This window comes from Sinocyclocheilus grahami, unplaced genomic scaffold (assembly GCF_001515645.1).
Source record: "Sinocyclocheilus grahami isolate Dianchi unplaced genomic scaffold, SAMN03320097.WGS_v1.1 scaffold404.1, whole genome shotgun sequence".
NCBI classification, from domain to species: domain Eukaryota; kingdom Metazoa; phylum Chordata; class Actinopteri; order Cypriniformes; family Cyprinidae; genus Sinocyclocheilus; species Sinocyclocheilus grahami.
In genome coordinates, this window is record NW_015505583.1 from 776,803 (window position 1) to 792,299 (window position 15,497).

Consider the following 15,497-nt stretch of genomic DNA (forward strand, 5'->3'; position numbering starts at 1 on the left):
CATTTCTTCTCTTTTTCATTAAATAAACTGTAACCATGTAGTATACACGTTATGCCTTAGACTGTACTTGTACTTGTAATTAAATAAGCTTCACAGAGCAGATGTGCGGTGAACAGACATTTACAGTCAAGTTTAGATTCATTTGATAAATGAGTTCTGGGAATGTGTGAAGGCAGTGTGAAAACCCTACACATTTCTGAAAATATCTCTCTTTGCCCTAACTGATGTATGAATCTGATTATGAGTGAGAATACCTCAAAGTCAGTTTGCTTATTTAGCTGACACTAACCTGTGTTTAAGGGAGCTGATTGGGTCTGTTTGTATAAACAAAGCCTGTGTTTGTTTGTGTGTGTGTGTGTGTGTGTATGTGTGTGTGTGTGCGTGTGTGTTGTTTTACCATTGCTGTGTGCATGTGTCTCTGTGTGTGTGGTGAGCGGCATGACTCTGCAGGTGAGGATGGGAGTCATAGTTGTCAGACCTGTGCACATATACAGAGAAAGAGAAGCAAGCTCAGAGATATGTGTGTCTCTTTGGGTTCAGAGAATATGTACTGAAAAACAGACTTAATAAAAGGACACACCAGACAAATTTAAGTGTAATAATCAAGGTAAAAAGTACAGCATTGTGCTAGTAGAATGAAGGCATAAAATGTTCAAAGAGAAAAATCTTAATTGTTCACATGTTATTTCAAATCTGTTACACAGACAAAACACAATTTTTCAGAAAAAAATTGAATAACTTAATTGATTTAAAAAATACAGTTTTGTAAACAAATTAATTTTTACATTTGACTTGCATAACCAGCTCCATGTAATTCGGAGCAAGTCCCCCAGCTAACAGCAAATATCCTCAGAACTTTAGTTAACGTTCTGGCATGGTTCTCTCAAAGTTCGGAACAATCGCTCTTCCTGTAGCATTAATAGAATGTTTGTTCAAAGTTATTTGTTCTTTTATAATGTTCTCAAAACAATAGCTTAGAAACATTATTTATACATTGTTCATGGAATGCTTGCCCCTGGATGTTCAAGGTTTGAAACTACTTGTTTTAGAATGTTCAGGAGAGAACACTGAAAAGTAACATTCCATAAATGTTTGCAAAGCAATATAATTGAATTTTCCCTTAAAGTTTGAATAACCAATTAAAAAAACTTTTTTTATACCTAGATATTTTGAATGTTCAGACAACATTCAGAAATATATATTTTTTTTAACTTGGGAAAATTAACAAAACATTCTTAGAACATGTTCTTAGAACAAACACAAGTCACATTTAAAATAAATAAATATTGTAGAAACAAGCTAAAATGGCATGGTTGCACCAACAAATTTATTTTTTTGCTGGTTTAGTGTCGAATTTAGTTTACATTATTTTCTAACCCAATAGAGCATTAACTTTTTAGCATCACTCAGCAGACTTTTCACTTTTCATATCTGAACTGCAATATAATTATTCAAAACAAAAGGAATAAAACATTGCCAGGTTCATGTTAATTTATTTTAAATAAAACTGGTTGTGCTTTTAGCACCACTTGCTAGACATTTCATTTCGAACGTGTCACAAAATTTGTGAGGATGGGAATTTTCATTTTGGCCACAGGAACCAGCATAGTTACGGTGTTAGACTGCTGTTCATCTGGGTATCATAACTTCTACAAGGTTAGTGCATATTTCATGAAAATTATTTTTTACAGCAGGCTCTTCATCATTTACCTGTCTCTCTTCACTCGCCCTCACAGTCCTCCTACTCTCTGTCAGGGTTGAGGCGTTTTAGCTTTGTCTTTTGATCTTTTCTCAGTTGATAATGTTCTCTGCCTTGCTGGATTCTCTGCCATTTTTATACCTGCTGTGTATTCCAGCAAAATTAAAGGAAAAAGAAAGTTCTGTTCTTCTTGATGTTTTTCAGAAGGAGTGTATTCCACCAAAGATGTGTTCATCCTCCTTTTACTGTCTCGTCACGTCACGTCACCTGCTTTCATGTTCCAGGCATGCAAACTCTGTTGGTGTGACGCTGACTGCGGTTTCTTCACTATTGGTAGTTGGTGCTTCAAGTCTCTTTACTTATTTACATAAACTGAAACTTTTCTTCAATACATGAATACATTCCTTTTGCAGCAATTTCAGTGCAAACTCAATGTAATGTTTTATGACATTTAACTGCATGTTGATTGTAATTAAGTTTAAATGTTTTATAAGTTTATACTGAATGCAGTTAGATGAGGTTTTTTAAATGTTTATATGCCATGTATTCAAATATATTTTTAATTACACACTTGTGATGATGAAGTTGCAATGCAGTGCATTAAAATATTAAATATTAGATGTAATATTGAACAGAACTCCAGTTAAGATAACAATCATGTACTTCATCTATCAGTTAAACTAAACATAACACTCCCAGTTAACAAACATGTCCTTTTGCGAGACATAAAATCATAATTGGCTTCAGCAAAGCTGCAACAAGTTTCTCATTGATTTGCATATTTTTCAGAAAGCAACCATTAGGTTTATTGAGCTACAGTAAGAATCTCAGTACTGCATGAGTGAGCTGTAATAACCCGTTCTCAAACCTGCAATTATCACTCATCCTCTAAACTCACATAACAAGGAATACAGATCGCAACAAAGCTTTGCTTCATACGCATAATTAAGAGCTTTATGTCATCTGTCAGCCCCTTTTAAGCACTCCCAAGACCAGCACCACACAGTAATTGGTTACTGTGCATGTTAATGAGGGTGAAGAGGAAACATGGTTTTCACAAGCTTTATTAAAAATAAAATGAAGCTAAAACCCAAAGCTGCAATATCATGGTCCACACACTAAAGTCTTTGATGAGGTAAATATAGTGTGGAACGTAATACAGGATAAAGAATCAATACTTTTTTTTAGTAAAGATGGCTGAAAAAATGCATGATAGATATAGTCTAAAGCACTGACTTTAAATTATATAATTTCTATATTCTTATGCTAACTCATTTACAGGCCAAGTGCTATGAATGCATGACTAGAAGAAAAAGTGAGGTAAGTTATGCACTTGAATGAATGAAGAAAAAAAAATTATGTACAGACAGACATACATGAGTAATTATGAGCAAAAAGTAAATGAAGTATGTATGTATGTCCACTGTAAAAAAAAATCCAATTAACAAAATATTGGAAGGGCAAAAATATTTAAGTTGAGATAATTTTATTGCTTGGGCTTAGTTGAGAAAACATATTATATTAAGTCTACACAAATATTTTTAAAAAACATTGAATGAAGAGTTATTTTCAAATCCAGCCAACACTTAAATATGCTAATGTTGACTAAACTAATAAAAACAAATCCAGCCAACACTGAGATCATTCCGCACGTGCACGAGCCTGAGTGACTTCGCGGGAGAAACAGCGCCATCTTGTCAAGTTCACACGTCAGGAAAGTGCCACTAAATAAATGCTATTTTTTTTACTAAATTTATTGACATAAACGTACAGCATACCCAAAGTTTTTAAGTGGATATTTAGAAGTGTCTTAAGTCGTATGTCTAACAAAAAATGTATATTTATGTTAAGTGTATGTCAAGTTAATGCGTCAGGTAATGTTAAGTGGCACTGAAGAAATATTTGTACTTGGACTGAATTTATCAAAATTTGTATATTAAAAAAGGTGTAAACGTATTATTTAAAACATTTATACACAAACGTACAACATATATAGAAACATCGAATAAGCGTTGTATGAATATGTCTGAGGGAAATGAGCTGTTTAAGTTAAGGGAACTTGGTATTTCTACTTGTTTAATCCATAAAACACTTAGTGTCAAAAGTTGTGTTACTATAGTGAATTTTAGGTTTAATTTTGGTGTGTTGTATGATATTTTTGTGTTTCCGTGAAGTGAAAAGATATGGCAAGAGATTGCAAGAGATCATCTTTCTCTTTTATTAGCCATTGATGCTTAATTAGGGTGACCATACGTTCTCTTTTTGGACCTAAAAAATGCATCCGGCCGGGATTTCTTAATCGCCCAAAATGTCCGGGATTCAGTTGTTTTCTTTAACCTGCTCCCACTGAATTTCTGACCATTGCCGCGTGCTCCCGCAACATGTGTTTTGCTCCCGCGATTTTTGTGTCCACTCCTTTAAACATTCTAATATTGTGTATAATTTTGGTGCATCAGGAAGCCGCTCTCAGGATGTGGAGTATTTATATCTCTTTTGAATGAGCGTTCGCGCTGTTCACTTTCACTTTAGATCACACGCACTCTGTGTAAAGGGAGCACATCTTACAAGATCATATATTTGTCAGTGAGCTCAGGATCTGTTGAGCAGCAAATACTCCAGAATGGTCTTGTCAGACATATCTCCTTATTCTCGATCTGTGATCAGTCAAATCTGACTCATGCAGCTCTTCTTGGATGCAGGGTTGCCAAGTCCGCGTTTTTTCCACAGAATTGGGCTACTTTTAAACTGTTGCCATGGGTTTATTTTCCCAAGTGGGTTAAAGGTTTTAAATATTGCAGAAATTCCATTTGACTGAAATGCCTGTATTGAAATATTTTGCATTCAAGTTCAACCTGTGATAAAACTTTCATGGACTTTTTCATTAACTGTTCCCTCCTGGTTGAATGAAGCGGCGTTTAATCATTTTCAAGAAACGGCTGAAAATACATTCAATTCAATTCAAGTTTGGATGTCAATCCCGTGGCAAAAACACAGAAACAAATAGAGACATAATTAGCGTAGCTGCTGTTCCAACCAAGCTAAATTTATTTGTTTAACCCAAGCTAAAGAATAATAATGTGCATTTGACTGCAGTAAAAACTTATGAGATGCATTATTTGAATGCTTGGGCAAAGAGATGTGTCTTTAATCTAGATTTAAACAGCGAGAGTGTGTCTGAACCCCAAACGTTATCAGGAAGGCTATTCCAGAGTTTGGGAGCCAAGTGCGAAAAAAGCTCTACCTCCTTTAGTGGACTTTGCTATCCTAGGTACTACCAAAAGTCCAGAGTTTTGCGACCTTAGGGAGCGTGATGGATTGTAGCGTGGTAGAAGACTAGTTATGTACGCAGGAGCTAACCCCTTAAGGGCCTTATAGGTAAGTAATATTATAGGCAAGTAATAATATTTTGTAACTGATACGGAACTTAACAGGTAGCCAGTGCAGAGACTGTAAAATTGGGGTAATATGATCATATTTTCTTGACCTGGTAAGGACTCTAGCCGCTGCATTTTTGACTATCTGTAGCTTGTTTATTGAAGATGCAGGACAACCACCTAGCAGTGCATTACAGTAGTCCAGTCTAGAGGTCATGAATGCATGAACTAGCTTTTCTGCATCAGAAACAGGTATCATGTTTCGTAACTTGGCAATGTTTCTAAGATGGAAGAATGCCGTTTTTGTAACATGGGAAATATGGTTTTCAAAAGACAAGTTGCTATCTAATATAACACCCAGATTTTTGACTGTAGAGGAGGTAACCGTGCATCCGTCTAGTTGCACATTGTAATCCACGAGATTCGGCGTACTGTCTTTTGGTCCAATAAGTAATATCTCTGTCTTATCTGAATTTAATAGGAGAAAATTATTGGTCATCCATTCTTTTACATTTTTAACACACTCCGTTAGCTTAGATAATTTAGAAGTTTCATCTGGTCTTGTTGAGATATATAGTTGAGTATCATCGGCATAACAGTGGAAACTAATCCCGTATTTCCTAATAATATTACCAAGTGGCAACATGTATATCGAAAATAGCAGAGGACCTAGGACAGATCCTTGTGGCACTCCATATTTTACTGGTGATATTTGAGATGACTCCCCATTTAAATGAACAATGTGGTAGCGATCGGACAGGTAGGATCTAAACCATCTTAAAGCCTGCCCTTGGATACCTGTATAGTTTTGTAATCGATCTATGAGTATGTCATGATCTATAGTATCGAATGCAGCACTAAGGTCAAGTAAAACTAGCAATGAGACACAGCCTTGGTCTGACGCAAGAAGTATGTCATTTGTAATTTTAACAAGTGCAGTTTCTGTGCTATGGTGGGGCCTGAAACCTGACTGAAATTCTTCATAGAGATCATTTTTTTGCAGGAAGGAGCACAATTGAGCAGACACAACTTTTTCTAAAATTTTTGACATAAAAGGAAGATTTGAGATGGGTCTGTAATTAGCCAGTTCACTAGGATCTAGTTGTGGTTTCTTAATAAGAGGCTTAATGACCGCCAGCTTGAATGTTTTTGGGACGTGACCTAAAGACAACGACGAGTTAATAATATTGAGAAGCGGTTCTTCTGCTACAGGTAACAACTCTTTCAGTAATTTAGTGGGTACAGGATCTTACAGGCATGTTGTTGGTTTAGATGCAGTGATAAGTTTATTTAGCTCTTCCTGTCCTATAGCTGTAAAGCACTGCAGTTTATCTTTTGGTGCGATGAATGAAGCTAAAGTATTATACGCTGTAGAATCTACATTTGTTATTGTATTTCTGATGTTATCTATTTTATCAGTGAAGAAATTCATAAAGTCATTACTATTAAACTGTGCGGGAATATTTAGATCGGGTGGCGTCTGGTTATTTGTTAATCTAGCCACTGTGCTAAATAAAAACCTAGGATTGTTTTGGTTATTTTCTATGAGTTTGTGGATATGCTCGGCCCTGGCAGCTTTTAGAGCCTGTCTATAGCTGGACATACTGTTTTTCCACGCGATTCTAAAAACTTCCAAGTTAGTTTTTCTCCATTTGCCCTCAAGATTATGAGTTTCTTTCTTGAGAGAATCGGTATTACTGTTGTATTATGGCGCAGTACGTTTTTCTCTAACCTTTTTCAATTTGATGGGGGCAACAGCTTCTAATGTCTGTAGATAATGCCCATGTTGCTAGTCATTTCGTCTAGTTCATGTGTATTTATGGGTACACAGAGCAGTTGAGATAAATCAGGCAGGTTATTTGTGAATCTGTCTTTGGTGACTGGAACAGTAGTTCTGCCCAAACGATAACGCGGAGCCATATAGTTAATATCAGTAATACGCAGCATGCACGATAAAAGGAAATGGTCAGTAACATCATCGCTTTGAGGTACGATATCTATATCAGTAAGATCAATTCCATGAGATATAATTAAATCTAGCGTATGATTAAAACGATGAGTGGGCCCGGTGACGTTTTGTTTGACTCCAAAAGAGTTTATTAGGTCAGTAAACGCAAGTCCTAATGCATCATTTGTATTTTTGATGAGGTTCTTTAGTAGGGAAGGAAGTCGGAGTCAGCGTGACTGAGGCTCGGGTAATTTATTAATTTATTAAGCGTCCCGTAGGAACAGTATGTGATTTTCAAACCTCTCTCTCTCTCTCTCTCTCTCTCTCTCTGTGTGTGCATGTGCGGCGTGATTGTGAGGAGCGTGTGAGCAGGGAGTGTGTGGAGTTACTGAGTGAGTTTCTAACTTTTCTTTCTGAGTTTATTTAAAAAAAAATTTTTGCTGTAAGTTAGAGGAGAAGGTGTTATAGTGGTGATTTTTGGTGAAAGATGGGTGTAAATTCTGATGGTTTTTCTAGTTTGTCGGCTCGGCACGCATGTAAGTGCATGCCGGCAGATGGATCAATTTCCATTGAGAATGTTTTGGTCGCTATTGGTCGAGAAATAGGTGTACAAAATATAATGTCTGCTTCTAGAAGCAATTGTAGTATTTCTGAAGGAAATCGAAATGGTTAGTCAGTTGGTGGAGTGTGGTTTGACTGTTCAAGATGTGTTTGTTCCAGTCTTACCTTTGTCTAACCTTTCGAAAAAAGTGATGTTATCAAACGTACCTCCATTTATTTCTGATAAAGCGCTTGAGTCTATTTTAGCTCGTTATGGAAAATTGGTTGGGCCGATTAAAATGATTCCTCTGGGACTAAAAACCCCAGAGTTGAAACATGTCATGTCTTTCAGACGCCAGGCTCTGATGATATTAAGTGCCGAATTTTAAACGCTCGAGGTGTCTGTTAAATTGACAGTGTTTGGTAGGGACTATACAATCTTTATCAGTACTGAGACCATGAAATGCTTTGTTTGTGGAAAATATTCTTGAGTCTATTTTAGCTCGTTATGGAAAATTGGTTGGGCCGATTAAAATGATTCCTCTGGGACTAAAAACCCCAGAGTTGAAACATGTCATGTCTTTCAGACGCCAGGCTCTGATGATATTAAGTGCCGAATTTTAAACGCTCGAGGTGTCTGTGTCTTGACAGTGTTTGGTAGGGACTATACGATCTTTATCAGTACTGAGACCATGAAATGCTTTGTTTGTGGAAAATATGGGCATATTAAAACAGGCTGTCCTGTGGTTAAAGAGGCTCAAAGCGCAAGGAATGATTCAGTTAAAACGACTACAGAAAGCGTTGCAGCTGATTTGAATACGGAATTTTCCGCATCTACTGAAATGGGAGAACAGTTGTGTCAGGGTGATAGTAAGATTACAGAAACAGATGCGATAGTTCTTGATGCTAGACAGAGTGGAATGAATGATCTTGTAGAGACTGTTGAGGGGTTAGAACAGTCTGGAGAACAAGAAGTGAGTGATGTCTTGGGTGAGGTACAGGCATCAAGCAGTAATATGTCTCAAAATTATGCTGATTTGCTGGTTGAAAAGCCAACATCACAGGTTGTTGACAGTGATTCGGATAGTGAGTGTTCAGACTTAATCACTGATGATTTGGATGAATTAAGTTCTCAGGAATGTACTGTTGGGAGATTAAAGAAGTCTCGGTATTATAATTTGGAAAAGCTAGATGACTTCTTAAATGCTACAAAAAATCAGAGGAAACCAAAGATTGAAATGTACTTTCCTGATTTAAAACTTTTTATTAATTCCTCTGTAATTGCTATGAAGAAAGCAACACTTGAGGAATTAGATCAGCCTAAGCGTTATCATTTAAAAAAGTTTGTAAGTGCTGTCAGAAAAAGAGTAAAGAAAGGTCCTTAAAGAGGTATTATGTATTGGAAATTACATCTATATTGGTATTTATTTATTTGGTCTCTTTTTTTTCCATCCTGATGGTATCCTTTAACATCGGATCCTTAAATATAAATGGATGCAGAGATGTACGGAAGAGAGCAACTTTATTTAAGTATTTACAACTTAAAAAAGCAGATGTAATTTTGTTACAAGAGACTCATACTGATGCCTGTAATGAGACAGATTGGATAAATGAATGGGAGGGCAGTACTAGTCATAGTCATGGTACGAATCTGAGTGCTGGTGTTGCGTTCTTATTTTCAAAGCGTGTTAAAGATAATCCAGTTTTTTAAGAAAGAAATTATAGTTTCTGCTATTTCTTTTTATGAGAAACTTTATCAGTCAGAACTGTGTGATGAAGCAGCAATTGAAGAATTTCTTCTAGATCTTCCACAGTTGTCTAAAGAGGAGGAGATGGAATTGGAGGGATTCTTGACTTTTTCTGAGCTTTCAAGTGCTGTGCAAGGGCTGAACAGTGGTAAATCATCGGGTGTGGATGGCCTCTCTGCTGAGTTTTTTAAAAGCTTTTGGAATGTGATTGGATATGATTTGTATGATGTTTTTTTGGAATCCTTTAACCAAGGTGTTTTACCCCTAAGCTGTCGAAGAGCAGTGTTGACATTAATCCCCAAGAAAGGAGATCTTGGACTCTTGAAGAATTGGCGTCCTGTGTCGTTGCTGTGCACTGATTTTAAAATACTGTCAAAAGCTATAAATAATAGGTTGAAGAAATGTATGGCAACCATAATTCATGAGGATCAGTCATACTGTATCCCTAAACGGACAATTTTTGACAACTTATTCGTGCTAAGAGACATTATTGCAGTTGCAAAAAAACATCAAATTGATATTGGACTCTTATCTTTAGATCAAGAAAAAGCTTTTGACAGAGTGGATCACGTTTATTTACTAAAGACTCTGAAGGCCTTTGGCTTTGGACCACAATTTGTCTCCTGTATTAAATAGCTTTACAGCGAAACATCAAGTATGCTTAAGATTAATGGTTGTTTAACTAGACCTTTTGCAGTAACAAGAGGTATACGAGAAGAGTGTCCTCTTTCTGGACTTTTATATTCAATTTCTATTGAGCCTTTGTTGTCATATTTGAGGAAACGACTGCATGGTTTTTGTATTCCTGGTTTTCCAGAGATCCCACCTGTAAACCTCACAGCTTATGCTGATGATATAACTGTCTTTATAAGGAACATTGATGATATGGCTGCTTTGACTTCTAGTTTGAAAACTTTTCAAAAAGCCACATCTGCTAGGATTAATTGGGATAAGTGTACATCCCTTCTGTTAGGTGATTGGTGGAATATGGATCCTCCCCAACTTCCACAACAATGTGAATGGATTAAAGATGGTTTTAAAGTTCTTGGGGTGTATTTAGGTTCTGATACTTACATGAAAAAGAATTGGGAAGGGTTAGTTGACAAAATTGTGGGGAGACTACAGAAGTGGAGATGGGTCCTCCCACAGTTATCTTTTAGAGGGAGATGTTTAATCATTAATAATTTGGCAGCCTCAATGCTGTGGCACAGAATTACAGTGTTGAATCCCCCTGAAGAGTTATTGATTGTTATTCAAAAAGCCTTTGTTAATTTCTTTTGGGATGGTTATCATTGGCTTCCTCCTGGAGTTTTGTATCTCCCAGTTATAGAAGGAGGTCAAGGACTTATAAATCTGGAGGCAAGAGTTAAGACAATGAGGTTTCAAACATTACAAAGGCTATTGTATTGTTCAGATAAGATACCCTGGATTGCATTAGGTCTGTCTGTTTTACAAAGTATTGGGGGAATTGGATTAGCTAAGCAATTGTTTTTAATTGAAAAATCTTTTGTTTCAAAAGTAAGTGTTTCTTCTTCTAACTTTTATGTATCTGTATTAAAAGCTTGGCAAGTGTTTACTAAATTTAGAGATGATAATGAACATTATGGTGTCTTAGAACCATTGTTTTTTAACCCTCTCTTTAAAATGAATTCTTCTATTTTGAGTTCAGTAATTGATCAGTTTTTAAACACAGGAATATCTACTGTAAAAGATTTAATTGATTTTTCAAAGGGTCAATGTATGCTGCTAAATCAATAGCTAATAAAGTTGGGCTTAGATCAGAAAGGTATGTTGAAGGGATAATTGGGGATCTTAAAAAATCTTTTCCTCCGTCTTTCTTGATCTATGTAAATAATTTTATTGAGAATGGTGAAAGGTCTTTGATTTTTCCAGATCTTAGAGTTAACATAATTTTTGATTTGGATGAAGATCTAAATAATACTTTATTGAAAGGATTTGAAGATGTATTGTTTCGCAATGTTGATAAGAAGATATTGTATTGTATGTGTGTGAAATACTTGTTTTTTACTCAATTGAAAAGACGCGTTGATACTAAATGGAGAGATTATCTATCAATTTCTTCAGAAATAACTCCATCATGGAGGTGTTTGTATAAGCCCCCTATTCCTAAGAGGTCTGGAGACCTCCAATGGAGAGTACTCCATTGTGCTGTGGCAACAAATAGTTTTGTGTCAAAATTGAATGGGATGGTTTTATCTACATGCCCTTTTTGTAACATTCTTGATACTGTTCATTAATTTTTTCTGTGATTGTTTAAGATTAATTCCTTTGTTTGAATTGTTGGACAAAATATTTACTAAACTTGGTTTTATGTTTACAAAAAATATGTTCATTTTGGGTGTGAAGTATAAGAAAGAATGGAAAGCACAGTGTACACTTGGTAATTTTCTAGTGGGACAGGCAAAGTTGGCTATTTTAAAATCCCATGGATGCAGAAATGAAGGGAGAGATGCTGATTTGCTTGGAATGTTCAAAACTCTTGTAGAGGGTCGGGTTTTTGTGGAATATGCATATTGTAAATTAACAAATAATATGCATTTTTTTGATGTGAGGTGGAGTGTGAAAAATGCTCTTGTGATGAGAGATGAGTTGGGAGAGTTATTGTTTAATTGGTGAATTGTAAAGAATGTTTTAAAGTAGTTGTTTGATTAAAAGAGTTTTAAAAGTCAAAAGTCTCTCACACACACACACACACACTCTCTCTCTCACACACACACATCTCTCTCTCTCTCTCTCTCTCTCTCTCCAGGCCAATCACTGAAACAAGAAGCAGGTGAATGTCATCATGCACTTGACCTAGTTACTCACCGCTCGTCTCCGACCGCTCTCTCCCGCTGCAGACGCCGCTAAACCACGCCCCCCTCGCCAGAGTATTATCAACGTGAATGTTAAAATCTCCAACAATTAGCGTTTTGTTAACAGAAACCAATAGGTTCTTTTAGGAAATCTGTATACGGCCCTGGTGGTCTATACACAGTAGCCAGAGCAAGAGATACGATAGATTTCTTTTGCATATCTGACAGTGTAACATTAAGCATTAGTATTTTGAATGAGTTAAACCTGTATCCTGTCTTCTGAGTAACATTGAGAATATCACTATATATTGTTGCAACACCGCCACCACGACCAGTCTGACGCAGCTCATGCTTATAACGGTAGCTTGGTGGAGTAGACTCAATTTAGACCAATATAATAATTTGGTTTTAGCCAGGTTTCAGTCAAGCAGAGTACATCAAAACTATTATCTGTGATCATTTCATTTACAATAATTGCTTTGGGTGCGAGTGAAAATAGTTTTTGTTCATTTATTTTACATTTTTCATCATTATTCACGATCAGATTGTTTCTAGATCCTGCATTAAATTTATATTTTGACCTCACTATTCGGGGAACAGACACAGTCTTTATAGATTGGACAGTGCAAGTACTTCTATCATTTAAGCGGGTAGAACAAAAGGAATCATGGCAGTTATTTGAGATTTGACTTACTAGTCATATGGTGAGTAGCGTCCTGGAGATGTTGTCCGATATGAGTGTATATTATATGCTGGGATGCAGGCAATCAGCGCGAAAAAGCCTAGGACGCTCCCAGAAAAGATTCCAATGACAAAGAGCAGTTTCTGTTCTTTACGCCATGACAATAACCATTAATGGCAGTTATTTGAGATTTGACTTACTAGTCATATGGTGAGTAGCGTCCTGGAGATGTTGTCCGACATGAGTGTATATTATATGCTGGGGTGCAGGCAATCAGCGCGAAAAAGCCTAGGACGCTCCCAGAAAAGATTCCAATGACAAAGAGCAGTTTCTGTTCTTTACGCCATGACAATAACCATTAATTTTAAAGCAAAAAGTCTACTGAACCTTTCGTGTCCACGTCGATACGTGGGAAGCGGTCCTGACACGATGATCCTCGTCGCGGGCGATGTGCTGCGCACCGTCTCGATCAGGCTTATTTATAATAATAAGTCTGTATCCAGATCAGATGGTGACTGCAGTCACCCGGATCCAATCCGTCTCTAGAGATGACCTTGACAGCCCTAAATGTCAGAGGAGCCAATGACAACTAGATGAGCCCCAGAGACAGATCCCCTCTGAAGACATCGTCAGCTAGACAGCCATTGACACAAGACCACAAGGACCAGACCAGTCCTATGCACAATCTGACTTTGCTGCAACATGCAATTAAACTACTGGTTTCGTCTGGCCAGAGAAGAACGATGGAGTTTCGGTTCCTTCGACACACAATTTTTCTGTTTAATACTGTAAAGCTGCTTTGACACAATCTGTATTGTAAAAAGTGCTATATAAATACAGTGATTGAAGTTTACTTGTGTAAGGGAAACAGGCCAATTTAGCTCAGAGGGAATCATTTAAGATTTTAAAGGGAATTTGGACAGAATCTCTGTTTTACGGCTGATCACTGAGACGGCCAGAGATTCATTGAACGAGCCGTATGACATCAACTCTGCAATGGATATTTATATCCAAAATATAATGAAAACACTATTAAATAGCACAGTAACAAGATCGGCAGTTTAAGACATTAACTTGTGAGCACAAAACACAAGATACTTATCTCTTCAATATAAATGAGGCTTTATTGGATAAATCTAAGACATATAAACTAATCTAACACATGAACACACGCATTCACACAAGTTGCAGAAAGAGAGAAAGTGAGGAAATAATTAGTTTAAGAGAATGAAATTGTGAAATCCCAAGTTTACAGCAATATGTGCAATTGCATAGATCTGAACAACCATCAATCACTTAATTAACCCTCGCATTGAGTTCCTCAATGAGGTTAACATTTATATTAAATGCACCAGTTCAGCTAGGATCTGGAGGTACTTGCGTTGCGTTGCGTTGCCTGTACGGGGGTTCCCTTTGTTGTCTGGTTGCCGAAAGGGGTTTCCCGCGGTCGCTCAATGGCTGGAAGTTCAGTTTTGGGAAGCCAGTGGTTGGGCGTTGGCTGACGACATGGAGCTGTGGTCTGAAGTTAAGGTTTAGACGACCCTTGAGGCATGGCGTTAGGCAAAACTTAACTCAGAAGAACACGAAACTGGTCTGTAAAGAATCTCTGAAAGTCTGTTCTTTGTCTCCTAGGTGGGGGAGTCAATCCAAAGAGCTTGCGATTGCTATCACTGGTTACCATGTGATGGTCATGCCGTGCATCTCTTTTGACCATTAATCTTAATTACTTGCCCCAAAATTGACAATCTCCTTGGAATTGTCAATAAGTGTTATTTTGTTTAAATGCTGTGAGCTACTCAAAGCTGCTGGTTGGTTCAGGTTTGTGGCGCCAGGATCTGATTTACGACATCCGGTGTCTTGGGCTTCTGTGGAATACGGCTCCTCGTGTTTCAACTGTTCTTTATCAAATCTTACATTGTCTGATTGGGTCTGATACCCTACACTTGACTCAGTTCAGTTGAACTGTAAAACGTGGTTCATTTATTTTTTCTGACCTCATTTTAAAGATGTAATTGTGAACAGTAGTAATATTTGTAAATGTTTGTTTGCAAACATTTTGTTTAACTTGTTTAGTCTATAAGTTCATTAAACAAATGTTTAAAATAAATTTCGCAGTTGTATTACAAATGTAATGTTTGATAACTGGAGCACTTTAAAGGGATAGTTCACCCAAAAATGGGAATTTGCTGTCATTTTACTGACCCTCAGGCCATCCTTGTCAGTGACTTTTTCCTTCAATAGAACAGTAAAGAAGTTTTTTTCTGGAACAGTGATCCTTGGCGATTCATACACTACACGTCTGTGGCTGCCGGTTTTTGATTGTTTATCTTCATAAGAACTCAATGTGTCCTCAGGAGCCTTTGGTAATTTGCTCTTGTCTGTACGTGTTTATTCGACTCTCAAAAGCCGGCACGTGCAGTTTATGAATTGCTAAAGACAATGGTTTCACCTAAAAACTCCTTTACTGTTCAGTTGAAGAAAAAAAGTTACATCTAGGGTGGCCTGAGGCTGAGTCAATTAACAGCAAATTTTTATTTTTGGGTGAACTATCCCTTTAAGCCTGCATGTTTAGTCTGTATGACAAATGTTATAAATGCAGATTGTTATTAAATAAAGGCTATTATGTGTTGTAATGTGTGTGTTTTAGTGATTGATAGACACCAGTTAATAATTTTCTTTAACTCAGTATA